Source organism: Schistocerca serialis, chromosome 1 (assembly GCF_023864345.2).
Source record: "Schistocerca serialis cubense isolate TAMUIC-IGC-003099 chromosome 1, iqSchSeri2.2, whole genome shotgun sequence".
In the NCBI taxonomy this organism is placed as follows: domain Eukaryota; kingdom Metazoa; phylum Arthropoda; class Insecta; order Orthoptera; family Acrididae; genus Schistocerca; species Schistocerca serialis.
In genome coordinates, this window is record NC_064638.1 from 271,469,475 (window position 1) to 271,495,780 (window position 26,306).

General features: G+C 44.5%; 1 protein-coding gene across 1 annotated transcript in view; it reads left to right on the forward strand.

The window, feature by feature from the left end:
* LOC126465293 (zinc finger protein 541-like) overlaps nt 1-26,306 on the forward strand; it is a 677,038-nt gene that overhangs the window by 594,287 nt on the left and 56,445 nt on the right. The window lies entirely within an intron of this gene.

The window sequence follows — 26,306 nt, forward strand, 5'->3', positions numbered from 1 at the left end:
CAACCGATGTCTCATACACAAACAGCAGTTGACCGGCGTTGCCTGGTGAAACGTTGTTGTGATGCCTCGTGTAAGGAGGAGAAATGCGTACCATCACGTTTCCGACTTTGATAAAGGTCGGATTGTAGCCTATCGCGATTGCGATTTATGGTATCGCGGCGACATTGCTGCTCGCGTTGGTCGAGATCCAATCACTGTTAGCAGAATATGGAATCGCGAGGTTCAGGAGGGTAATACGGAACGCCGTGCTGGATCCCAACGGCCTTGTATCACTAGCAGTCGAGATGACAGGCATCTTGTCCGCATGGCTGTAACGGATCGTGCAGCCACGACTCGATCCCTGAGTCAACAGATGGGGACGTTTGCAAGACAACAACCATCTGCACGAACAGTTCAACGACGTCTGCAGCAGCATGGACTATCAGCTCGGAGACCATGGCTGCGGTTACCCTTGGCGCTGCATCACAGGCAGGACCACCTGCGATGGTGTACTCAACGACGAACCTGGGTGCACGAATGGTGAACGTCATTTTTTCGGGTGAATTCAGGTTCTGTTTACAGCATCATGATGGTCGCATCCGTGTTTGGCGACATCGCGGTGAACACACATTGGAAGCATGTATTCGTCATCGCCATACTGACGTATCACCCAGTGCGATGGTATGGGGTGCCATTCGTTACACGTGTCGGTCACCTCTTGTTCGCATTGACGGCACTTTGAACAGTGGACGTTACATTTCAGATGTGTTACGACCCGTGGCTCTACCTTTCATTCGATCCCTGCGAATCCCTACATTTCAGCAGGATAATACACGACCGCATGTTGCAGGTCCTGTACGGGCCTTTCTGGATACAGAAAATGTTCGACTGCTGCCCTGGCCAGCACATTCTCCAGATCTGTCACCAATTGAAAATGCCTGGAAAATGGTGGCCGAGCAACTGGCTCATCACAATGCGCCAGTCACTACTTTTGAACTGTGGTATCGTGTTGAAGCTGCATGGTCAGCTGTACCTGTACACGCCATCCAAGCTATGTCTGACTCAATGCCCAGGCGTACAAGGCCGTTATTACAGCCAGACGTGATTGTTTTAGGTACTGATTTCTCAGGATCTATGCACCCAAATTCCGTGAAAATGTAGTCACACGTCAGTTCTTGTATAATATATTTGTCCAATGAATACCCGTTCATCATCTGCATTTCTTCTTGGTGTAGCAATTTTAATGGCCAGTATTGAACATCTACGGGGCAGTTGAAAATGTGCTTACGTGGCAGATGCTCTATCCATCTTTTTTTTTTTTTTTTAACTCATTTTGTTCGCTTTTGTTCGTTGTATCTGGTCGGGGCGGACGTCGTAAGACATCCGATGAAGTTCGTTGATGATCGATTAACTCAGTTTTTTTATTGCAGAGGGCAGCTAACCCTCTGACCGAACACGCTGAGCTACCGTGCCGGCATCCTTTGCACGCTCCCCGTGAGACCCACATTCCCAACTTAATGTCCACACACTACATTCGTAGTGCCCCTGCCCATTACACTCATTACTCGCTGCAGACAATCTTACCGAGTCCCGTAAGAGTTCGGGCAATACGTGTGCATCCGCACAGAAGAGGTAGGTCGAGGCTGCAGTCATGTGAGTGTGGGCTGCGTGTGTGTGTGTGTGTGTGTGTGTGTGTGTGTGTGTGTGTGTGTGTGTGTATTTTCGACAAAGGCCTTGTTGGCCGAAAGCTTATGTTGTGACAGTCTATCTGCGAATCAGCATCTCTGCTATATGGTGAGTAGCAACTTTTCTTTTGAAAACATTGTTAAGTTCCATCCTGCATTCTACATCGTTTGCTTTTTACTTTCTGTTCTATTTTTGGTGTTAGTATACGTTTTTGAGTCATTTGTCAATCTGTAATCAATCAGGGTTTTACTGTTGTTTTTATCAGTCCAAAGGCTGATTTAGTGCAGCTATCCACAGTAGCCTATCCTGTGCGAGTTCCATTAACTCTTCAAAATAATTGCGTTCTGTAAACAATTAAGGCCGCTTACTGAATTCAAATCTTATCATCATCATAGAATTTAGCCGTCGAAGACAGATCGTGGCCACATAAATGTAGGGGCTGCTGTCCAAATTATCGGCTACGAATCTTCACATCCTGTGGACATAGAGATTTGGAGTCTCCAACTGGCAAGTTCCCGCAGTAGCTATCATGCAATCAAAAATGGTTCAAATGGCTCTGAGCTCTATGGGACTTAACTGCTGTGGTCATCAGTCCCCTAGAACTTAGAACTACTTAAACCTAACTAACCTAAGGACATCACACACATCCATGCCCGAGGCAGGATTCGAACCTGCGAACGTAGCGGTCGCGCGGTTCCAGACTGTACCGCCTAGAACCGCTCGGCCACTTCGGACGGCATCATGCAATCACACTATTCTTCATCTGCGACAAAGACCTTTTTCTCAACACAAAATAAGCTCGTATAAAGACGATATTATTGTGGACTGTCTATCCCCTGTTATAATCGGCGACAGTCGACTGCAGTGTCGGCCGGTTACCGTGTGCTAATGTGCTACGGCACACTGCAAATATCGCACTACAATCAAGCCGTTTAGCCTTCGAATGCGAGTCCGAAATCGTACTAAAATTACGTGATTTTTCTTCTAATGCGTGCTAGTATGCAAATAAATCTGACGAAAACGAATTTTGTAGCACTATCTCTCCGGTAACTAGAAGCCAGTGTCGAGTGCTGAAATGATGCTGCGCTACAATCAGCTCACAGAAGGAATGCAGCTGTTTATTTTAGACTTCACAAGCGCTGGTGTGATGTCATCCCTTCCGGCCCTATGAGTGCTACGTTGTTCACAGTATCAGGTCAGTGTTTTTCTTAGAAATTGTGTGTAACGTACTGCGCAAGCCTGGTGTATGTATGAGGTGTTTTAGATGAGCAGGCGTCATAACGGCGCCGTGGCCGACTGGAACTGCTTTGGGTTTTACTCATGATCCGTGTCAGGTCTTTGACAATCTATTCACTGGTATCCATGCCTCAGTGGTTGTGAACATTCACCTTATCCCCGGCTTAAATGGCTCAAAGCACTATGGGGCTTAACATTTGAGGTCATCAGTCCCCTAGAACTACTTAAACCTAACTAACCTAAGGACATCACACACATCCATGCCCGAGGCAAGATTCGAAACTGCGACTGTAGCGGTAGCTCGGTTTCAGACTGTAGCGCCTAGAACCGCTCGGTCACTGAGGCCGGCAGGGGAGAACGACCCTGACCCTTGTGTCCTTCACCAATATCTGGAGACCGTGCACTGAAAATGGCTGCGTTATGGAGCACTTTTTGCAAATATGCTTTTTCTTGTGTTTAGTCGACACGGTGTTGATTAAGTTCCTCTACGGTCTTAGATTTCTTCCTGTTTTTGGTGCCCAGCCACGTGAAAACTTGTTTTTGTTAGGTTTTCTTCCTTACACACAGATTAAAAAATGTGGGACAATAGTTTGTGAATTAGTTTCCTGGTTGTTCAGTATCTTTTTTCTTGTTTTATTAATAATAATTATTTGTTTCTCAATTTACAGCTGGTATTACAACATAATTTTGGCTATGGTCGTCGGAATGCTCATGAAAGTACCAAGTCAGTCTAACAATAAAACAAAAAATAGTGATCATGCCACACTGACGGGCAGTTAATTGGGTCACGTTCGATTTCCGCTGCTACCGCCATTCGTTTTTCATTTTATTTTATTCCTCACTTCTATACATAAAATTAATACATTCATCGTCAAAATGTTATAGCCTACCACGTTGTAGCTCATTGGCATAATTTTGCGCGAGCCGCCACTGGTCAACTGTAATATACGTCATCAGTACGCTGTTTTCCGCCCATTGATCCTTTTCTTTTAACATCGTGGCTTGGGAAAAGGCCAAAGCTTGCCAGACGACTGAGATTTAGTACCTCAGGCATCGTGATGGGCCACGAGCAGATGCAGTGATACCGTACGCTTTACCCATCTTGCGCTGGAGGACCGTTTGGCACACGGCCTGAGGACAACTCAGTCTCGTAACACGTTCGCCATGAACACGGGGTCGAACTTTTTTCAACACACCAACTATCTGTGATTTAACTGCCCAGCACTGTACAATGACATAAGACCTGATTACAAAACTGTACGCTGAAATAAGATAAGTTTACGAAATTATGTGTTAACATTGGGTGGAATTAACGAAATATACAAAGAAAAGTGATGCAATTCACAGCAGAACCGAAAATTTTGCTGCCCAATTACGTTGTTCATTAGCTTTGAGCAGATAGTCCATGCAGAGTGTGCGTGCAGCTTGGTACAAACACACGTTACCCCTACCTGCTTTGTGCGGTTTTCGCTGAAATGCTAATCACTTGCATATCCAATCATGAAGTACACTTCTTGCCAATTTGATATTTGCTGCATGGCGCCTTCATTATGTTGCAATTTTAATGGCGAACTGTGTAATTCACTCCAATTGACAGGCGAGTGGAATTGGTTGTGTCTTTTAGGTTAGAGCAGTGAATAGAATCTGGGTGTGTACCTATTTATTTGCTTTAAAATAATATTTTATTTTAAATATAAAATATTATTAAAATTATTATTGTAAAATATAAAATATTATTAAAAAATTATTATTGTAAAATATAAAATATTATTTTAAAATTCGTTGCTGACTGTAAAAAATCTTAAAGATGTGTTTATAACGGTTAATCTATGAACCAGTATCTGCACAAAGTTGTAGGTAATTATATCAACACAATAAAAAGACTGTGGCCGAGACTATGGATTCAAAAATCGCAGGATCAGTTCCCGGTCAATCTAGGATTTTTATCTGTTACTTATGGCTTCTTTCACCTCTGGCTATGCTTTTTAATGTGCAAAATCTCTAGTTACTTCCCTTAGAACCGGTTAGGTAAACTAGTTCGAAGAAAGGTGGAAGGCAACGGCATTCAACCTCAAATAGGCACTGTGCCTATTAAATCATTGAGATGTTCAAAACAAACCTTAGGCCAAAGACAGCTTCACAACTACACTTACTGAATAGGACTGTAAACAAACGTGGTGTTTGCCTGTTATAGGTACAAATGAAATGGGCGAGGAGAACACTCAAACAAGCAAATAATCCTGGGAAGCATAGTTCGGGAAACAAATGGTTTCCCCGATACGACTTATGGGCACGTGCAGTCATCTGATTGTTGCAAAACATAAGTACTGATAAACAGCGTTTCGACAACAATCGTATTGGTCGTGGCTCGCTAAATTCGTAGTCTTCATGTCCCCCCATTTGAACGCGTTGGACGTTTAGTGTAAGGTTATTTACAGGTATGAAAGAACAAACAGTTTGTTTACAAAACTGCAACTTTCATTTTTTTATCCTCTAATGGCGCGTTTCGCCTGCACTAGGCATCTTCAGACTGGCCTGCAAGAAAAAACACAACATTTATACATAAAAGGTATGACACCGATTTAGCAAAATTGAACTACCAAGAAAAAATAAAACAGTAGCAGTAAGCCAAAATATGGTATTAAGCACGTAGGATGCCGCGTTTATAAATGTCCCAGCAGAAAAACGCTATAGTCAGAATTTGGAAAAAAAAAGAAAGAGCATTGTGTGGTGTCCTATAAGGTAAGAGTAAAATATATTGGAGTATGGCCGATAAAATGTTTAGAAGCTAGTTAACAGTCTAATGCACTAAAAGCCCTTAACACACGCAAACAAAATTTTTAAAAAAATAAAAAAAGAACTGACTGGAATATAAGTTGTGAAATACCGGGAAACCGTGCCTAAAACCACGTGAAAGCTTCAGCCTTGTCAGTTTTTTAAGGCCTCGCGCGGCGTCCTATAAAACACATCACCCCGAGAACAGAAGTAGTCAAAGGCAGATAACCGGCCTAGTCTCGCTCTAAACACGTAGTTCTGTATAAATAGGCAGCTTTGTCAGATATGCGGCGCCGTCCACATCTAGTAAACAGTAATCAAGCCTACACAGATGCATCTCACAGTAAATACGTAGCGAGCGCAGATGCTCATGTTGTACATGCTCATGCATGTACAAGAAGTGTACGGCTAGTATACGCAGCCCACAGCAGATGGCAAATGTAGGCGATGGGCTGCGATAGCTCTTAGGGTCCCAGGTACAACCACAAAGAGAAATATGACAAACAGTAAAGCCATATAAAAGATCTTGCTTAAAATTGCAGGTAGCGTGTTTATACAAACAGGGCATAATGAGCAAGAGTAAATAAAATTTTAAAAATCAAAAAGTATAAAAGTGTATACTGCTGTGGCTCAAATGAATAAAACCCGCACGAGGCAACCAAGAGAACTAATTTCCCAGTGTGCCGGGCAGTAATGAGGCTATAAATCATTTCGTTCGCTTTGATCCCCATAAGTATACATTAGACTACAGGCGCTATTATAGTGAATAACCTCAGAAACTAAAACAGAATAAATAATCGCTATCTGAATACTACTAACAGAGTCGTAACATATTGCTTTAGAACAATGATAAAAATCTGAATTTGAAAATAAAATTGCAACTGTGTAAAGGGTTGAATGCCACGTATACCATATTGCATAAAACAATAGCTCACACATGAATTGCAAGAACTACAAGTAAAAAACCAATTACGTTAAAAATTGCAAATTTAAAAATATTTAATCAACCATTTAACCGCAAAAAATTAGCAAAATTGTGAGGCGACACAAAATGCCTGACAGCATCCAAGTTTAGCAACTTACTAGAACAATGACCTCTTGGTATCAAAATATATTTGATTCTTTCTGATCAGCTGGTCATTTAACAGTCATCTGCCCTATTTTTCTGCATGTTTGGCTGTTTCTGTTTCTTCCGTTTTGAGCGTGGTGGAGAATTTTTAAATTCTGTAAAGTAGGGGACGCATGGCCACTGGCTTTTAGGTGTTCCACAAAAGTCGAGGTTTGTTTAACTAAGCCATTTTTATTCAACTGATGACCTATACACGCAGAGTGACACTCAACGCATTCGAGCATATACATGCCGAAGTTCAAATATATATTTCTTCTTGGCTGCTAATTTTGTAAATACTTATACTGAATATTAACATCTATGGAGAAAACTACTCGCACAACCATCCCTTGGAAGAGTTTAGCCAGGTTGTAGGAAAAATTGACCAAAAACCGTAAACGTACATAATTATTTTCCGTACCAGAAACGTTGTTTAGAGAGCTAACGTGCATTTTAGACACTTTAGCCTCATTAAGGGATGCGCTATAGCCATTCCTAACAACATTGTGTTTACGGTTTTCAGTTTCTGCATTGATGGCTGAGTCACAAAGAGGAATTTCTACCGTCCGGGCAGTCATTGACTTAAAGAAACTGAGCTTATGTTGCCGGCGGGTAACAAGACGACGGTGGAATACTGAAATCACTCATGGTAGGTTTTCCGTAAGTCAGTGATTGCACGGATGGATGAGCTGCCTGTTTGTGGCTGTTGCAACCAAGACTTTTTGTCCTTTCATATTGTTACCACTGGTTGCTGTACCACGTCTCCATGGGCTGGAAATGTTCTGTGCTATTTAAAAGCCTCGATTTATTCTAGCCCGGTTAATAGTTTCGATGAACTGTGGTAACGCGTTGTGGGTTGTTGTCAGAGCACCCAAAACACGCATTTGGTTCTGTTATCGTGTTCAGGCATCGAAGAGGAGACGTGCTGAATCCTTCCTTCACATGAATGGTGAACATGTAGAGCGCTTGTTTTAACGTGATTGTGCCGGCCGGGGTGGTCGAGCGGTTCTAGGCGCTACAGTCTGGAACCGCGCGACCGCTACGGTCGCAGGTTCGAATCCTGTCTCGGTCATGGATGTGTGTGATGCCCTTAGGTTAGTTAGGTTTAAGTAGTTCTAAGCTCTAGGGGACTGATGACCTGAGGTCATAGTGCTCAGAGCCATTTGAACCATTTTTTTTTTTGACACATCAGTAAACTTCCACTTCCATTGTTGCCCAATGTCAGTACACGTCGATATGACTTTGCAGTCGAAATGCTATCACGTATTGAGGACGATGATGGTTATCTCAAACGAATTGCCTTTTCCCACGAAGCGACCATTTTCGTCATTGGAATAGTGACTCGCCATAATGCGCGCATTTGGAGTTCACAACCCCCTGGCGAGGTCATGGAGTGCACCAGAGGCAGTCCAAAGGTGAATGTTTGGTGCGCACTATCACACGATCGAATTATCGGGCCAGTCTTCTTCACTGAGGCTACCATCACATCTGCAGTGTATCTGGACATGTTGCAACTGTATGCTGTTCCTCAGCTGGTTCAGTATCACCCCGATATCTTGTTTCAGCAAGACGGTGCACCGCCTCATTGGGGTTTGTACGTCCGTGCCTATCTCGATATGACCTTTCCTGGGAGATGGATTGGTCGTGATGGGCCAACGGTTGGGCCTCCACGCTCTCCTGACATAATCCCATTAGACTTCTTTTTATGGGGTTATGTCAAGGACGAGGTCTACCGAACACGTGTACCAGATCTTGAAACCCTGCGGCAACGGATAACCACAGTCGTTGAATCGATTCCTCTAGTGATGTTGGCTAATGCGTGGTCGGAAATTGAATATCGCCTAGATCTGCTACGTGCTACTAAGGGTGCTCATGTGGAAGTTTACTGATGTGTGAGAAAAACTTTGATAGTTCGCAAACAATTAGACACCAGAATGAGATTTTCACTCTGAAATGAAACTTCCTGGCAGATTAAAACTGTGTGCCGGACCGAGACTCGAACTCGGGACCTTTGCCTTTCGCGGGTAAGTGCTATACCAACTGAGCTACCGAAGCACGACTCACGCCCGGTCCTCACAGCTTTACTTTTGACAGTATCTCGTCTCCTACCTTCCAAACTTTACAGAAGCTCTCCTGTGAACTTTGCAGAACTAGCACTCCTGAAAGAAAGGATACTGCGGAGACATGGCTTAGCCACAGCCTAGGGGTTGTTTCCAGAACGAGATTTCCACACTGCTTTCAGGAGTGCTAGTTCTGCAAGGTTCGCAGGAGAGCTTCTGTAAAGTTTTTAAGGTAGGAGACGAGGTACTGGCAGAAGTAAAGCTATGAGGACGGGGCGTGAGTCGTGCTTGGGTAGCTCAGTTGGTAGAGCACTTGCCGGCGAAAGGCAAAGGTCCCGAGTTCGAGTCTCGGTCCGGCACACAGTTTTAAACTGCCAGGAAGTTTCAGGGAAAGACTTTTCGGACACCCTGTAGTTTACTTTGTCCACACAGACACAAAGTGTACACCACCCTACCCTTTCTCCCTCTTTCTCCTCCCACACCCCTCGTCCTTGTCCGTTACATTAGCGTCGCAGAACTCCTCGCATTGATGGCCGACAGAAATACTTAAACCGCTTTTCTGTTCCCCGTAGCGCTCGGATTTTATATCATCCTAGAGAGCTGATTACAGCGGGCTTTTGAAGCTGCCTCGAGCAAAGCGCGTCTTTTACTCGCACCCGTGCCAAAGAAGCGACCGCTCTTTGCGCGCCGTCCTAAAAGTACGGCGTCAGCCGGCTGGCGTGAACCGGACACACGGGGAGGGAGGAGGCCCTACTTTGCCGCCGCATATTGTCGGGCGGCTCTGGCCATTAGCGTAGCGAGTGAGGGCGTGCGCCCATCACGCCGGCCCCTGGGATAGGCGGCTAAGCACATCTTGGAGCCGGCGGGCGCGGCTGTAACTTCATCGCCGGACCCTCCGATCGTTAGCTGGTCGGACGCGCGCGCTACAGCTGCTATTAGCGGGCGGCAGGCCGGCGTTATCGGGCGCTCGCACTTCAGCCGCCTCACGCGGCCGCCCCAATGGAAAATCGCCCGTTAATTCGCTGACGGGAACCTGAAGCCGGAAAATTGGTCGGCGCCGCCCACTGGCTGCAGCCCGCTCACGGCCTCACATCACATCTGCCTAATGCGGATCGCAGTACCTGCCCGCCACTGGCTAACATTCAAATTTAGCTTAATCATCTGGCGTGGCGTCTCTGTGCGCCGCACGTCGAAAGGCTGTAAGCCCAGATCAAACACAGCTACCGAAAGCAGAGAATGGATAATGTGCCATTCACAGCACCCTCTCACGATCGGCGTTTTTTATTTCCTCCTTACGTGCAAACATAATTAAATTCAACAACCAGAACACATCAAAGTTCGTCTACAGTCTTTCACACGGCAGAAATGATTACCTCTCTATGTCACTGATTGTTTTTGCACACTACTTGACATTAAAATTGCTAAACCACGAAGTTGCCATGCAACAGACGCGAAATTTAACCGACAGGAGGAAGATGCTGTGATATGCAAATGATTAGCTTCTCAGAGAATTCACACAAGGCTGGCGCCGCTGGCGACACCTACAACGTGCTGACATGAGGAAAGTTTCCAACCGATTTCTCATACACAAACAGCAGTTGACCGGCGTTGCCCGGTGAAACGTTGTTATGATGCCTTGTGTAAGGAGGAGAAATGCCTACCATCACGTTTCCGACTTTGATAAAGGTCGGATTGTAGCCTATCGCGATTGCGGTTTATCGTATCGCGACATTGCTGTTCGCGTTGGTCGAGATCCATTGACTGTTAGTAGAATATGGAATCGGTGGGTTCAGGACGGTAATACGGAACGCCGTGCTGGATCCCAACGGCCTCTTATCACTAGCAGTCGAGATGACAGGCATCTTATCCGCATGGCTGTAACGGATCGTGATCCCTGAGTCAACAGATGGGGACGTTTGCAAGACAACAACCATCTGCACGAACAGTTCGACGACGTTTGCAGCATCATGGACTATCAGCTCGGAGACCATGGCTGCGGTTATCCTTGACGCTGCATCACAGACAGGACCACCTGCGATGGTGTACTCAACGACGAACCTGGGTGCACGAATGGCAAAACGTCATTTTTTCGGATGATTGCAGGTTCTGTTTACAGTATCATGATGGTCGGATCCGTGTCTGGCGACATCGCGGTGAACGCACATTGGAAGCGTGTATTCGTCATCGCCATACTGGCGTACCACCCGGCGTAATGGGTATGGGGTGCCATTGGTTACTCATCTCAGTCTCCTCTTGTTCGCATTGACGCCACTTTGAACAGTGGACGTTACATTTCAGATGTGTTACGCCCCGTGACTCTACCCTTCATTCGATCCCTGCGAAACCTTACATTTCAGCAGGATAATGCACGACGGCTTGTTGCAGGTCCTGTAGAGGTCTTTCCGGATACAGAAGATGTTCGACTGCTGCCCTAGGCAGCACATTCTCCAGATCTCTCACCAATTGAAAACGTCTGGTCAATGGTGGCCGAGCAACTGGCTCGTCACAATACGCCAGTCACTACTCTTGATGAACTGTGGTATCGTGGTGAAGCTGCATGGGCAGCTGCACCTGTACACGCCAGTCAAGCTCTGTTTTACTCAATGTCCAGGCGTATCAAGGCCGTCATTACGGTCAGAGGTGGTTGTTCTGGGTACTGATTTCTCAGGATCTATGCACCCAAATTGCGCGAAAATGTAATCACATGACAGTTCTAGTATAATATATTTGTCCAATGAATAGCCGTTTATCATTTGCATTTCTTCTTGGTGTAGTAATTTTAATGGCCAGTAATGTATATGACTTCACAGTGAAGTAAAGTCTACATGTCATTTACATTGTGGTATCAACACACACAGTTTCCAAATGACCATATTACGAGACGGCACTACAAATGTGTGTCTCCTTTGGAAACTGTGTGTGTCGATATAACACTCTAAAAAAGACGTGATAGTTACTTCCGTGGCGCACGAGTAATACGGGCCCCGCAACGAACTTGTGACGTCACACTAGTTGGCTTGTCCGCCATATTTCGCAAAAGCTCGACTCCGTGCAGGGCCCACGGGAAATCCATATGTAGTTGAAAAGGTGCCCACTAAAGGTTTTAACTTTTTCGTGGGCTTAGGAGAGCTTACATCCGTTTAAACGCGCAGTTAAGAACTGTTAAACTCGTCTGAAATAGTTACTCGCTCCCCGCCAGCACTGCTGGCACTCAAAGACTTGCAGTGCCACGTACTGTCACGTACGCGCTGTGGCCTGTCTTTCTCGTGGACCCCGTTTATTGTGACGTCATACACATTTGATGATGCTGTGACTTCTAAACTAACGTTGGTGAAGAAAATCGTAACTGAAAAGACAGCAGAAGCACTTTACTATTAAGTGTTCCAGTTATTTCAGTGTCTAGTTTTTACCAAAAATAACTAGTATGGCTATCACGAATAAGAATAGGCTTTGTCGATGCGATCTTAATTTTGTTAGCCCTTTCGCCCCTGAGAGAAAGTTTCTTAAGCATTTATCTGATATGTACTAATTTCTGTATACACACATCAAAAAACATTTTTCCTCATCTCGGTTCCGAGAGTTCCGGAACCTGTACAGAAAATTGGAATAGAGATCAACATAAACATCATTTTCTCCCTTTTTATTGCTCATGGAAACCACACACTACATGTTGGACCACCATACAACGAGACCTTCAGAGGTGGTGGTCCAGATTGCTGTACACACCGGTACCTCTGGTACCCAGTAGCACGACCTCTTGCATTGATACATGCCCGTATTCATCGTGGCATACTATCCACAAGTTCATCAAGGCACTGTTGATCCAGGTTGTCCCACTCCTCAACGGCGATTCGCCGTAGATCCCTCAGAATGGTTGGTAGATCACGTCGTCCATAAAGCGCCCTTTTCAATCTATCCCAGGCATGTTCGATAGGGTTCATGTCTGGAGAGCATGCATGCCACTCTAGTCGAGCGATGTCGTTATCCTGAAGGAAGTCATTCACAAGATATGCTTGACGGGGGTGCGAATTGTCGTCCATGAAGACGAATGCCTCGCCAATGCGCTGCCAATATGGTTGCACTGTCGGTCGGAGGATGGCATTCACGTATCGTACAGCCGTTATGGCGCCTTCCATGCCCACGAGCGGCGTACGTCGACCCCACATAATGCCATCCCTAAACATCGACCTTGCTGCACTCACTGGACAGTGTATCGAAGGCGTTCAGCCTAACTGTGTTGCCTCCAAACACGTCTCAGACGATTGTCTGGTTGAAGGCATTTGCGACACTCATCGGTGAAGAGAACGTGATGCCAGTCCTGAGCGGTCCATTCGGCATGTTGTTGGGCGCATATGTACCGCGCTGCATGGTGTCGTAGTTGCAAAGATGGACGTCGCCATGGACATCGGGAGTGAAGTTTCACATCATGCAGCCTATTGCGCACAGTTTGAGTCGTAACACGACGTCCTGTGGCTGCACGAAAAGTATTATTGAACATGGTGGCGTTGCAGTCAGGTTTCCTCCGAGCCATAATCCGTAGGTAGCGGTCATCCACTGCAGTAGTAGACCTGGGGCGGCCTGAGCGAGGCATGTCATCCACAGTTCCTGTCTCTCTGTATCTCCTCCATGTCAGAACAACATCGATTTGGTTCACTCCGAGACGCCTGGACACTTTCCTTGTTGAGAGCCCTTCCTGGACCAAAGTAACAATGCGGATGGCCCAAAGTAACAATGCGGACGCGATCGAACCGCGGTATTGACCGTCTAGGCATGGTTGAACTACATACAACACGAGCCGTGTATCTCCTCCCTGGTGGAATGACCGGAACTGATCGGCTGACGGTCCCCATCCGTCTGACAGGAGCTGCACATGCATGGTTGTTTACATCTTTGGGCGGATTTAGCTGGTTCAAATGGCTCTCAGCACTATGGGACTTTATAGCTGTGTTCATCAGTCCCCTACAACTTAGAACTAACTAAACCTAACTAATCTAAGAACAACACACACATCCATGCCCGAGGCAGGATTCGAGCCTGCGACCGTAGCGGTCGCGCGGTTCCAGACTGAAGCACCTAGAACCGCTCGGCCACCCCGGCCGGCGCGGGTTTAGTGACATCTCTGAACAGTCAAAGGGACTGTGTGTGTGATACAATATCCATAGTCAACTTCTATCTTCAGGGGTTCTGGGAACCAGGGTGATGCAAAACATTTTTTTGGTGTGTGTATTATGATCTGTAGAATCAGGTAAAAATACTGAAAAAATTCTGATGATAATAGTTCGTTCGAGAAGTCAGTGGCACTGTCCGTGCTACTCAAAATACAAATATGTGTAAAATCGAACTGTCACTTCATGCATGTGCTTAGACACCTAACATACGTCAAATAAAACTTTCTCAGTCTAAAACCGAGGGACGTGGCGCTGTGTTTTGCACACTGGACTCGCATTCGGGAGGACGACGGCTTCAACCCGTGTCCGGCCATACAGATTTATGTTTTCCATGGTGTCTCGAAAACGCTCCAGGCAAATGGTTCCTTTCAAAGCACACGGCATATTTCATTCTCTATCCTCGACACAATCCGAGATTGTGTTCCGTCTCTAATGACCCCGATATCCTTTTCAGTCTGAAATAATGCATGAATTGTCGTTATCTAATGAAATGTAGAAAAGCGTATCTATCTCAGTGACATATAGTTCTGTGTTCTCGTCGAAGTTTGAAATGAGGTGTTGCGCTCTGGTTGTGACCGAATTAAACGGAACAGCTGACAAACGGAAGCCGGGTATCGCACAACCATTGCAGTCCGCAGTGACGCAGAAAAGTGATGCAGCGGAGCCACGACAAATTTAAAACTGAACCCGCACGATCGAGCGAGCCAGGTTCGAAAGCGTTAGAGATGGCAAAAGACTTCAAATTTCAACTGAGTGTGATGGGTAGTGTGATGAAAAGAGGTTTTAAGATAAACAGCAATGAAAGTAAAACAGGTATGTGACACCAACAGTGACGCAAGGAACGGCTGTACAAAAGTCAGTATAAAGCAGCCCTTTATTCGTCGGTACGTGGATTGAGATTGGTGGTGATGACCGAAATACAGCGGCGGACCGGTAGTAAGGTATCCTTGAAAGAATTAGACTTTTGTTTTTGTTAGGTACAGACGTGTGGTTGCTGCTGAAATGGAGGATATATGAGGTGCAGAAGCTCAGCGAGCAAACTTCAGCGGGACCACCCATGAATGACAGTCCAGGCTGTCTGCCTGCCTGCCTCAGGCCACACAATGCAGCAAAGGGAGGGACCGTACTCTAACAGTATCCCCAACATGATCGACATGAAACGCGTGTCACCGCCATGGGCGATTGTCAGCGGCAAAGAGGTCAACAAGGACTTTAGTGTAGCGACAAAGTAACTGGGCGGCTACTGGTCCGAACTCGAAACACACGTCCCAGCATGGAGATGGACGCGGCCAGGAGGTTCTCACCCAATAAGTGACTTGGCTATATGAAGACGCAAGGTAGCACGCATATAATCTTCTGCCCAGGCGATGCCTGTAGATTCTAGAACCTAAGTCCATAGTACGCGACTAGCTCCATCACGGCGTAATACGAAATGTCTTCGTATCTAAGTTAAGAGGCGATGGCAGAGTAGCTCGGCATCACGTGCGCACCTGACTACTGTCTGACAACATCTGAGCGCGCTGAGGGAGAGAGTCTGACTCAAGAACTATTTATGTGAACCAGGCCGACTAGCGTTTTCCTCCAGCATGTATTTTCTCCCAGAAAACGGAACAAATAAACGCGCTCGTTCACCACTTAGCCTGCTTTTCTCATATGGTCAGATTTTCTCGACCCCCTGTCAGAGCTGAATGGTCTCTTAACTTCGCTTTTCAGAAGCAGTGGCGACCATATTTTGCAGTGTCAGCGTACTGAATAAGCACTCTCTGAATGTGTCGTCTTACTTCATAGTGTGTTGTCACAACAATAATGGCACTTATCTCCCTGTAATATCGTTTTGCGATATTCACACCAGGCAATTTAATGGTGTAGCCTAGTCGTGGCGTAACACAAGGCTAATGGAGTGTAGCAGAATTAAACCAGTCGTTGCTGAATGAATACAAGTACCTGCATATAACAATTTGTAGCGATATGAAATTGCCTACATGGTCTCGAAGATTGACGAATTTGGCCTTATAACACCACCGAATATAGCCTTGCTATGCTGGTATATGAAGCGTTGAACGCAAGGAGAAACGCCGGTCCTAACATTCCCCGCACCATTGTATAAAATACTTTAATTACAAACTTAAGACCAACGTTTTGACTGTATTACAACGACCTTCCTCCACGTAACACTCGTGGCTTGAGGAAGACAGTTGTAATACAGTCAAAACGTTGGTCTTAAGTTTGTAATTAAATTATTTTATAGAATGACGCGCTACAATACCCAGAAGAATTTTAATCATCATCATACCGGTTGCGTGAGCCTACGTAATGGTGCCAAAAAAATCAAACATTTGGAATGATCAAGCCAGAGACCAGATCTAAATCCAACTGAACATCTCTAGAACGCATTGGATCGATGTGTTCGTTGTAGAAGATATTCAAATAGGGATCAGTTTGCTGCTGCCTTGTTAGACAAATGGTCAAAACTCCCACTTGACCTATTATAAAAACTTGTGGATTCGATACCAGATAGTGTGCAACTGTCATCAAATCCCATGGGTTCTTCGGATTCCAAAACAGTTTTGTTTTATTCTTACATATTTAGACCTAAAAAATACTTTTGAGTCAGAAGGAACTTTATTTCTGTTTTGAACTAAGATACCAAATGTAATTTTGTACTAAATGTGTTATAATTACATTCTTATCAATTATCCACTGATGGTGTTTTTTATTCCGCATTTATGTTTATGTAATTGTAACCAATACTTTCTAGAAAATACTTTTGAGTGCTGCTGTATGTTGTTCAAGCTGCATTTGAGTACAATCCTCTCAACTGTTGTACATGGATCGTGGACAGTCTTCTGCAAGCACTGTTGTACTGCCAAGTTCCAAGAAATATTGTACTTCAAGGTTACTTGAGAGTTTGATGAGTGTTCCGTGACACTGCCGTGCTTAGTAAACGAAGTCATGTCGAAAAATTCTGTTCTTCTCTGTAGCTTTTCTCCCTCATTAATTCTACTTCGTAAGTGATCTAGTTTGACGACTAACACTCAAGCATCAGTCGTGGTGAGTTAGCACTTTCATAGCATTCTTGCACTGAATCACAGTCGGGCGTATGCGATCAGTGATACACAGCCAATCGAAGAATAATATATATATATATATATATATATATATATATATATATATATATATGCAGGATGTTTGAAAGTCTTTTTATCAAATGTCTAGGAAACATGGGAAACAATTTTTGTTCGAGACAGTATATTCGCCAACACTTCCCAACGACCCAAGTCGTCTTATATTTGCATTTGTTTATGCTGTCCGTCAACCTCCTAGTTCTTTCAATGACGTTGACCCTCTGTTTTCTTGTTCTTTATTAGATCTACTCCTGCATTACACCTGTTTGATACATTATTAGACCTACTCCTGCGTTACGCGTATTTAATTTATTATTTGTAGCCCTTTAATCTTCTGACCAAATGTCCTGATCACGAGCCACCGAACTTCACTAATCCCCCATCTAACTTCAACTTATCCCTCTCTTTTTTTAAAAAAAAAAAATTTGTAACCAAAGTGCCTGATTAAGAGATCTAACTACTTACGTTCCGACCCGTAGAAAGCGTTTTGTTTTTTCCTGATGACGACTTCCTCCTGAGTAGTCCCTGCCCTAAGATGCCACTAGGGGACTATTTAACCTCCTAAATGTTTCGCCCAAGAGGGTGCCTTCATCATTTAAACATACATTATAACAACATGCCGTCGGGAAAAATTACGGCTGCAGTTTACCCTAGATTTCAGTCGTTTGCAATATCAGAACAGCAAAGCCATGTTGGCTGATGTTACACGGCCAGATCAATCAATCATCCAGACCGTAGCCCCTGTAACTACTCTCCTTAGGAATCACGGGGTTAGTCTGGCCTCTCCACAGATACATACGGTAGAGCTACGTGTATAATTGAAGCACGCAAACCACCCCACCGGGCAAGGTCCGTGGTACATAGGGGGCGTCACTTCATACCTGTTGACAACAGATGATGCCACATCTAAGACTAGGCATGTTTTTCCTCTTTCGACACATAGTGTCAGTGCATTCGAACTAATTCCGCCCTTCCAATCATTTTTTTGTACTAGTCAAGTCAGGCACTTCTCATTAAGCATTTTCATTGCTATCTCTTGAGAAAGTACTTAATAATCCTGTTATTTTCAGTGTTTGGTGTTAAATTTTTGTTTGTTTGGGGATAGTTATTTTGCGAGAAAGCACATGATTATTCTGTTGTTTTCTCTCTGTTAAAAGACTCAGAACTCTAGCTGTTATCGCATAAAGATAAAAGTCCGCAGTATGCTAAGAGACGTGACAAAGTCATTCTACACCCCATAATAACGCCACACCAAATGTTGCGAACGGAATAAAGGAGGGGATGTCATACCTTGGCCTCTATATGCACTATACATCGCCCATTCCAATTACCATTTGTTTCGATCTATGCAGCATGGCATTCCTGACAAGGGAACCTCCCCATCGCACCCCCCTCAGATTTAATTATAAGTTGGCACAGTGGATAGGCCTAGAAAAACTGAACACAGATCAATCGAGGAAACAGGAAGAAGTTGTGTGAAACTGTGAAAAAAGTAAGCAAAATATACAAACTGAGTAATTCGTGCGGGGATATGCAACATCAAGGACAACGTGAGTTCCGGAGCGCCGTGGTCTCGTGGTTAGCGTGAGCAGCTGCGGAACGAGAGGTGCTGGGTTCAAGTCCTCCCTCGAGTGAAAAGTTTAATTTTTTATTTTCAGACAATTATCAAAGTTCAGGCACTCACACATAATCAACTACGCTCTCCAAAATTCCAGGACATGTTCAGATTTGCTTGGACATATGCAGGATTTGACGTTCTACACACTGAAAAATTTGAAAACGTTAAAAACGTATGTTTTGACAGAGCACGGGGAAAACTGTGTGACTGTGAAACTGTTGCATTCATTTGTTGCAGTTTATGTGACAAACTCTTATGTTTTCATGACTTTTTTGGGAGTGATTATCACATTTACAAGAAAACCTAAATCGGGCGAGGTAGAAGAATCTTTTTACCCATTCGCCGAGTGTACAAGTTACGTGGGTCGACAACATATTCCTGTCATGTGACGCACATGCCGTCACCAGGGTCGTATAGAATATATCAGACGTGTTTTCCTGTGGAGGAATCGGTTGTCGTATGACCTTGCGATCAAATGTTTTCGGTTCCCATTGGAGAGACACGTCCTTTCGTCAACTAATCGCACGGTTTTGCGGTGCGGCCGAAAAACACAGACACTAAACTTATTACAGTGAACGGAGACGTCAATGAACGAATGGACAGATCATAACTTTGCGAAAATAAAAAATTAAAATTTTGTCTCGAGGGAAGACTTGAACCAAGGACCTCTCGATCCACAGCTGCTCACGCTAACCACGGGACCACGGCGCTCCTCACCTCACCTTCTCCTTGATTTGCACATATTGCGCACGAACCACTCAGTTTGTATTTTTTGCTCATTTTTTTCTTAGTTCCACACAACTTCTTCCTGTTTTCTCGATTGATCTGAGTTCAGTTTCTCAAGGCCTATCCACTGTGCCAACTTATAACTAAATGTGAGGGGGGTGCGATGGGGAGGTTTCCTTGTGAGTAACATGTAAAATCTCTTAACGATCTCGAAAACAGGTTCCATGAGTGGATGACCTCGAAAAAAACCTGAATTTTTTTATCGTGGGATCGATTGTTATTCGAAAAGTGAGTTAAGGTTGTAGTTGCCGAAGGACGTTACTTTCAGCACATTATCTTATACCATTCTATTAAAATAAACATGTTTTTTTTGTGCAACAGACAGCGAAAATTAATTCGAGTACCCAGTATTTCAGATTTTCGTTGGTACTGTCGTTGCTGAATGTTGCTCTATAAAATCACACCCTGATGTCTAAAAAGTAAAGAATCGTCGCACCATACTCAGCTAGGAAACAAGAAGAAAAATGTGACAGTACTTTAATGTACATACGCGGGACACTACTAAAGAGATGGATTCGATGCAGCAAAATGGGGGCTTTCTAGAATAGCCTTTAACTTCTCTCATAGAAGCAGGGACAATGAAATTATCCGTCCTTTGATATGTAAATTCTCGCATGTACGAGCTCATAAATCTGTAGCACTAACTTTCGCCGGAGTAGGATTGTTTTGCTGAAAACGCGGACGTCTCTTTCTGCAATAATAAAGCCCTACGCTGGACACGATTTACTTCGAACCGTACTGGGCCGGTACGCATAGAACACTGAGTAATGACTTTTCCCGCTCTCTTTGCAGAATATATAGTCCCTGGAAATAAAATTAAAAACGCCAGCGGCGCAAAAAAGAAATATTAGTAATGGCCGCCCGGCGGTTGCCCGTAAAGCCTCGCCTACAACCATTCACGTCATTTCATCGCGCATCGCAAATCCACCTATATATGCGCCCGGACATGTAATATAGAGCTCGAATGGCGTAACAGGTTCCGCATTCAGGTCCGGACTGAAACTCGAAACGATTGAACCAGTGAATAGCCTATCCGATTTAGTACTGCAAAAGCCATCGGTTACAACTTTTTCTTTCATGGCGAGCAGGCACGTAATTCCCAGCGCCACACGCGCGCGCGCGCCGGGTTTTGTACATACACGTCCGTCCGTGTAGGGGCTCGCTCGCGTGTGATTGATAGACGCATTATAATCGCCGGGGCGCGCCTGTCGCGCGCTAATAATTCCCCGCGGGGCCGCGGCGCGGCGCTGCGTTCGCGCAAATCCCGACCGACGCTCTCTAGCGTTATTGTTCCGAGAGGCCGCGGGGATGTGGAGGGGAGGAGATGTGTGACGGCCGTTCGGGGGACGCACTTTGATGTCAAATTGATTTACAAGCGCCGCATCACAATTTGGCGTTCAAAATTGCAATTTAGTGGGAGGGGTCGAAGACGAAGCTGCGAGACGAGCAGCGCACACGCGAGGCGCTGCTAAGGCACCTGCTGTCTACAGGCGAGAGCGTGCGTGGATGCGTGGAATGGGGCCAGGCGGTCCGCGATTGTTTCTTGACTAATGACTGCAGCTGGGGTAGGCGCTAGGCGAGGGCCGCTGCGGGAGACGGCGGGCGGCCCGTGTTGTCGGCTACGGCAGCCGATAGCGGACGCCTCGCCACCCCTGGCCACACAAAAGGCCTGTGTTGTGCAAATGACACCCTTTGTGCCGGCGCCTTGTAAGCGCGGGCACCGCCTCGACGCCCGCCCGTTTAAAGTGGGCCGCCCCACGCACTTAGGCTTGTTTCCCATTACACCCGCAATTTGCATTGCAGATGCGATATAATTATTCGTCGCCGAGCTCTTCGCGGGGGCAAGCAAACGTCTGAGAAACGAGGATATTCTTGGCGGAAAACTTTAAGTAATCAAGTGAATGCAGACTGAAAATCTGCGAACAGCCTCGCAAGGTTCCATGTTCATATATTAAGTTCTTTAAGAGAGGAACACGCAAATAAAAACATGCAAGGCAGGAAAATAATGACTTACACGCATTCTTAACACTTGGTAGAGATTCATTGAATGTTCTAGTAGAAATATACGAGCGTAATCCCAAAAGTAAGGTCTCCTATTTTTTTATAAGTACATAGACATGCTTATTTCTACAATGGTTTACATCAGTTTACAGCTTGAACATCTAGCTATTTTTCGACATAATCACCATTTCTGTCGATGCATTTTTGTAGTCGCTGTGGCAGTTTTTGTATGGCCATGTCATACCAGCTCGCCGCCATGCTGTTCAGAGAGCTATGAACCTATACTTTCACCTCGACGTCGGAGCTGAATCGCTCTGAAAAAACTTAAACGGGCGATTCAGAACCGGAGAAGAGGAATGTTGAGGAAGTCGTATACATTCTCCATGACAACGCTCGCCGACACATCGCTCTGCAAACCGTTGCTCTCCTGCAACAGTTTCAGTGGAATATTATCACCCACCCACCTATAGTCCTGACTTGGCGCCCAGTGACTATCACCTGTTCCCTATGTTAAAAGAACGTTTGGCCGGAAAGCGACTCAGATCCGACGACGAGGTGAAAGAAGAGATTCATAACTCTCTGAACAGCATGGCGGCGAAGTGGTATGACATGGTCATACAAAAACTGCCACAGCGTTTACAAAAATCCATCGACAGAAATGGTGACTGTGTCGAAAAATAGGTAAGTGTTCAAGCTGTAAATTGATGTAAACCATTGTAGAAATAAACAGGTCTATGTGCTACTAAAAAAACAGGAGACCTTGCTTTTGGGATTACCCTCGTATAATATGCGAAGGCTAATCGGAAAGTAAGAAACCATCGGTCGCGAAATGGAAACTACAGTGAAGTCCTGATGAAGCTTTCCACATATGTCTTGAACAGTGTCTTTAGTATGCTCGTAGATAGCGTTACGTCGCAATTCTCGGTTTTGAGCACATAGTAAGCACGTAAACATGCCTAGAAAATAGTGTCTGCCGCCAAGAATTGGTGCTTGGCCAACATATTTCGCCTGATTTCATGCAATTCCGCATAACGTAACTGTAATGCATAACCTCCACGACAATTCTCGGCCGCACATAGCAGGGGCAATGGGGACGATCCTGCAGCGTTTTCGACGGAAAGTGTCTGATCACCCAGCGTGATTTGGCTCCCTCTAATGTTCATCTCTGCTCATATGAACCGCTGGCTATGATGACAACATCTTGGCACAGATAACGAGCTGCAATCCAGCGTAAAAAATTGGCGGAAAGCACAGGACGAGGCTTTTGTAAAGTACGACAGATGTCGAAGGCGTAGCGGCGACCATGTAGAAAAGTAGCTGGAAGATGTAGCTAACCACTGGAAATAAAACCATTTTGATTTTCGCTGTGGTTACCGTCTCGCGGCCGATCGTTTCTTACTTTCAGAATAGCCCTCGTAATTGCAACAAATTTTCAGAAAACATTCCTTGGCGTCCACTATTAGGTTCAAATATAAAAATTTAACTAAAAATCTTAAGAAATCGAACAAAACACTCACAACCCAACAATTTCAGAAAGTTACAAATTACTTGCAGGAAAAGTCACTGTAATTTTTCCTAGTATTTTGTAGGATATCCTTTTGATTTAACCACTCCCGTGAATCTGCGCGGAATCGATTTCACCAAATGTCGAAGATCTGGCTTCATCGTCACGAATTGTCGGCGAGCGCTAGGAATTCCCTCTTGTTACTAAGATTCCGTCGTGAAACCGTGAGCTTAAGTCTTGACCACAAGTTCCCAATTGGGCACTGTTGCCAGGCCAGTAAACAGCACATTAATTTGATGGTCATCGCACCATTTCTTATTGATTATCGCGGTATTACATGGAGCGCTGTCTTGCTGAAACATGCTCTGATTGTTGTTACCTTCAAACCAATCACCTACAGAGAGCAGCAGTTTGAACACTAACATTTCGCCTTGGTACTTTTTTGCTGTAAAGTTGTCCTGTAACACTGCCAGACGTCCAGTGACGTGACTTGACACGCAACCTCACACCTTGTGACTGATGCTCTGCTTCATAGTGGCAGTGGTGCACGCAGGCAATAAGTCGAATAAACGTAACTCCATCGCTTCCAAAGATGCCGGTCTTCGCCGCGTCACTCCAAATAACTCTATCCCAGCCTGCTTGCGTCCGTTACCCGTGTGCTAATGCCCACTGCACACGTTTCTGCCTCTGCATGTTGTTCAGATAAGGTTTCTTCCTTGGAGTCCACACTCGCAAAATCATTTTCGTAAAGTTGCTATCTGACGGTTCAATCAGAAACTTCAGTCCCTGAAATCTTAGAGATGTCTTTTGCGGCACGCCGACGATCTTGCAGAGAGAGAGAGAGAGAGAGAGAGAGAGAGAGAGAGAGAGAGAGAGACGGCTGATTCTAAATCAGAATTAGTTTTCTGTCTGTTATTGTAGCAGTTTTGATTGACCCAGTTTCTTCGTAGTGGTTGCAAACGTGCCTCACATCCGACATTGTAGCGCCTCGACCAAACCTTTTTGCTATTTCTGCACACGTACAACCGCTTTCACGGGGTGTTACTGCCTTACTCTATTTTCTTGGCGACCAGTCAGCACGTTTCGGTAGTGGAGACATCGTTTTTAATAAGTTTGTTTGTGTGGCCATCCTCCGCAGCAAGTATATAAATACTTGTTTTGTAAATAAAACTGCCTTTTCCTGCTGCTAGTTATTTTATTTATCCAATACGCGTTTCGCCTTCACCTGTTCTAAGGCATCATTAGTGGGGTCTATAACGATACTGTTTTGTCAGTTTTAGATTATTAAACAGTTCACTTCGCGATTCTTTTCTAAAAAAAAGTAATTACTTACGATTTGCTGATCTGCGTTTTCAATTCTTCTCCCGTCTCAGCTCACACTAAACAAACCTTACACTTCAACAACAACAATGTATTGCTACTGCTGGAGATACAAAAATGATCAGAACGCTTTTTCTCACTGGATAAAATAATAACAACACGCTTCTGTTCACTAATTTGTCAGAACAGAACAAATTACAAACAGGTGCACAAGCAGGTAAAACTGTGAAGTTTTTAATCGTTTCAGTTAAGGCTGCTTACTCATTTTTAATAAAAAATATAACATCACATTCTCTAAAAATAATAAATATTGAGTGGGACATATCACAAACAAAAAATAAAAGCATAATTTATTAATTTAGTGTACCGAAACCTACATCTCGTGATGACAAAATGAATGAATATTTCAACAAAGTGTCCCGAACTAATGGCGCTGCTGTAGGTACAAGGGACACGAAAATAAAAATAAAAAACGGGTCCAAAATCCTCCCCTGCATTATGCTTTGTACGAGAATCTTGTTGAAGAAAAATAGGAGGAGAAACACTGGTGAAACGGGAAACAGACATATTTCTCCGTCGTTGTAGGTAGGGGGAAAAATTTTAGAGGGAGGCTAAGGGATGAATACAGTTAGCAGATTCAAGTGGATGTAGCTATCAGCAGTCGTGCAGTGATGAAGCAGAGGCTTGCACAAGTTGTACTGGTTTCGACAGCTGCATCAACACAGTCTTCGGACTAAAGATCACAACGTTAAACCGATCCAGAAACAGTCCACTCACTTGGAACGAATCACTCGTATTTTTCTTAACGGGCAAGGATCACATAAGCTTGTTTAGCAAGAAGTTATCTAATTTTATAAAAACGCAAAAATTGAGTAACATTCTTATAAGTGCAAAAAAAATCTGATATTAAGCGAATCGACAACTTTTATTCTTCTTTTATGGTCTCTACCTCACAGCTATGCAAACTTCATGATTATTTTATTCGTTTTATAGGAAGGATTTAGCAAAACATTGCGGTGTTGCGCTTACGACTTGATGGACGCGTTTCTTGATATAATTTAGAAGAGGAGTTTAACACAACAAGACTATGATAAATTGAAACACATTAAATAAAATAAAAACTAAAACAGTTCTCATACCGAAAGCTTGTTTGAGCACCAGATTGTTGTATTCGGGCACGGCGCTATTGATGATGGCATACCTTGGCTTCTCCGTGTTTTTAAAAAAAGGAAAGAAGCAAAACTCCGCAACTAAAAGGGTGACGTGTGACGTAAGGGGATAACCGGACACACACAGCGTGGGAACTGTCATTTATGCAATGAACTGCAAGAGAGGTAAGTCGTGTTCAGTGTCAGAATAAACTTCAGTTGGCCAAAACTCGAACACCTGACTTGGTACAGTCAACGTGCATTAATAACGAAGGTTGAATGACTGCAAAAGCAGTATAGATAATAGGACGTAAATGATTGTGGTTTTCCGACTCCTTCCGGCGTAATTCAGGACGAAATATTTTGGCAAGCGACCTATTTGTCCTCATGATTGCTGCGTGGGCATTTGTGGTAGCATTCTGCCCATTGAACATTAAACAAATGGCCATTCATTCGTGAAGTATTTCGTCAACACAGATGGCTGTTCACTCATTACGATCGTCGGTTTTCCACTCCATGTGCCCGTGCACTCTCCATTTGTGTCTGCCCACATACCACTCTTTTCTCAGGACTATATCCCAGCTGACTCCCCTCGTTCCTACATCCTCCTTTACTTCGTCCATCCATCTCTTCCTTGGTCTTCCTACCGGTCTTCTACCAATCACATCTGTGTGTAGCCAATGTTTTGGTATGCTTCTATGCTATCCTGCTATGATCACTCAGGTCCCCGAAATTACACTACTGACATCTACCTCGTACGCTGTTATCACTGTACCGGAATAAATGACTACT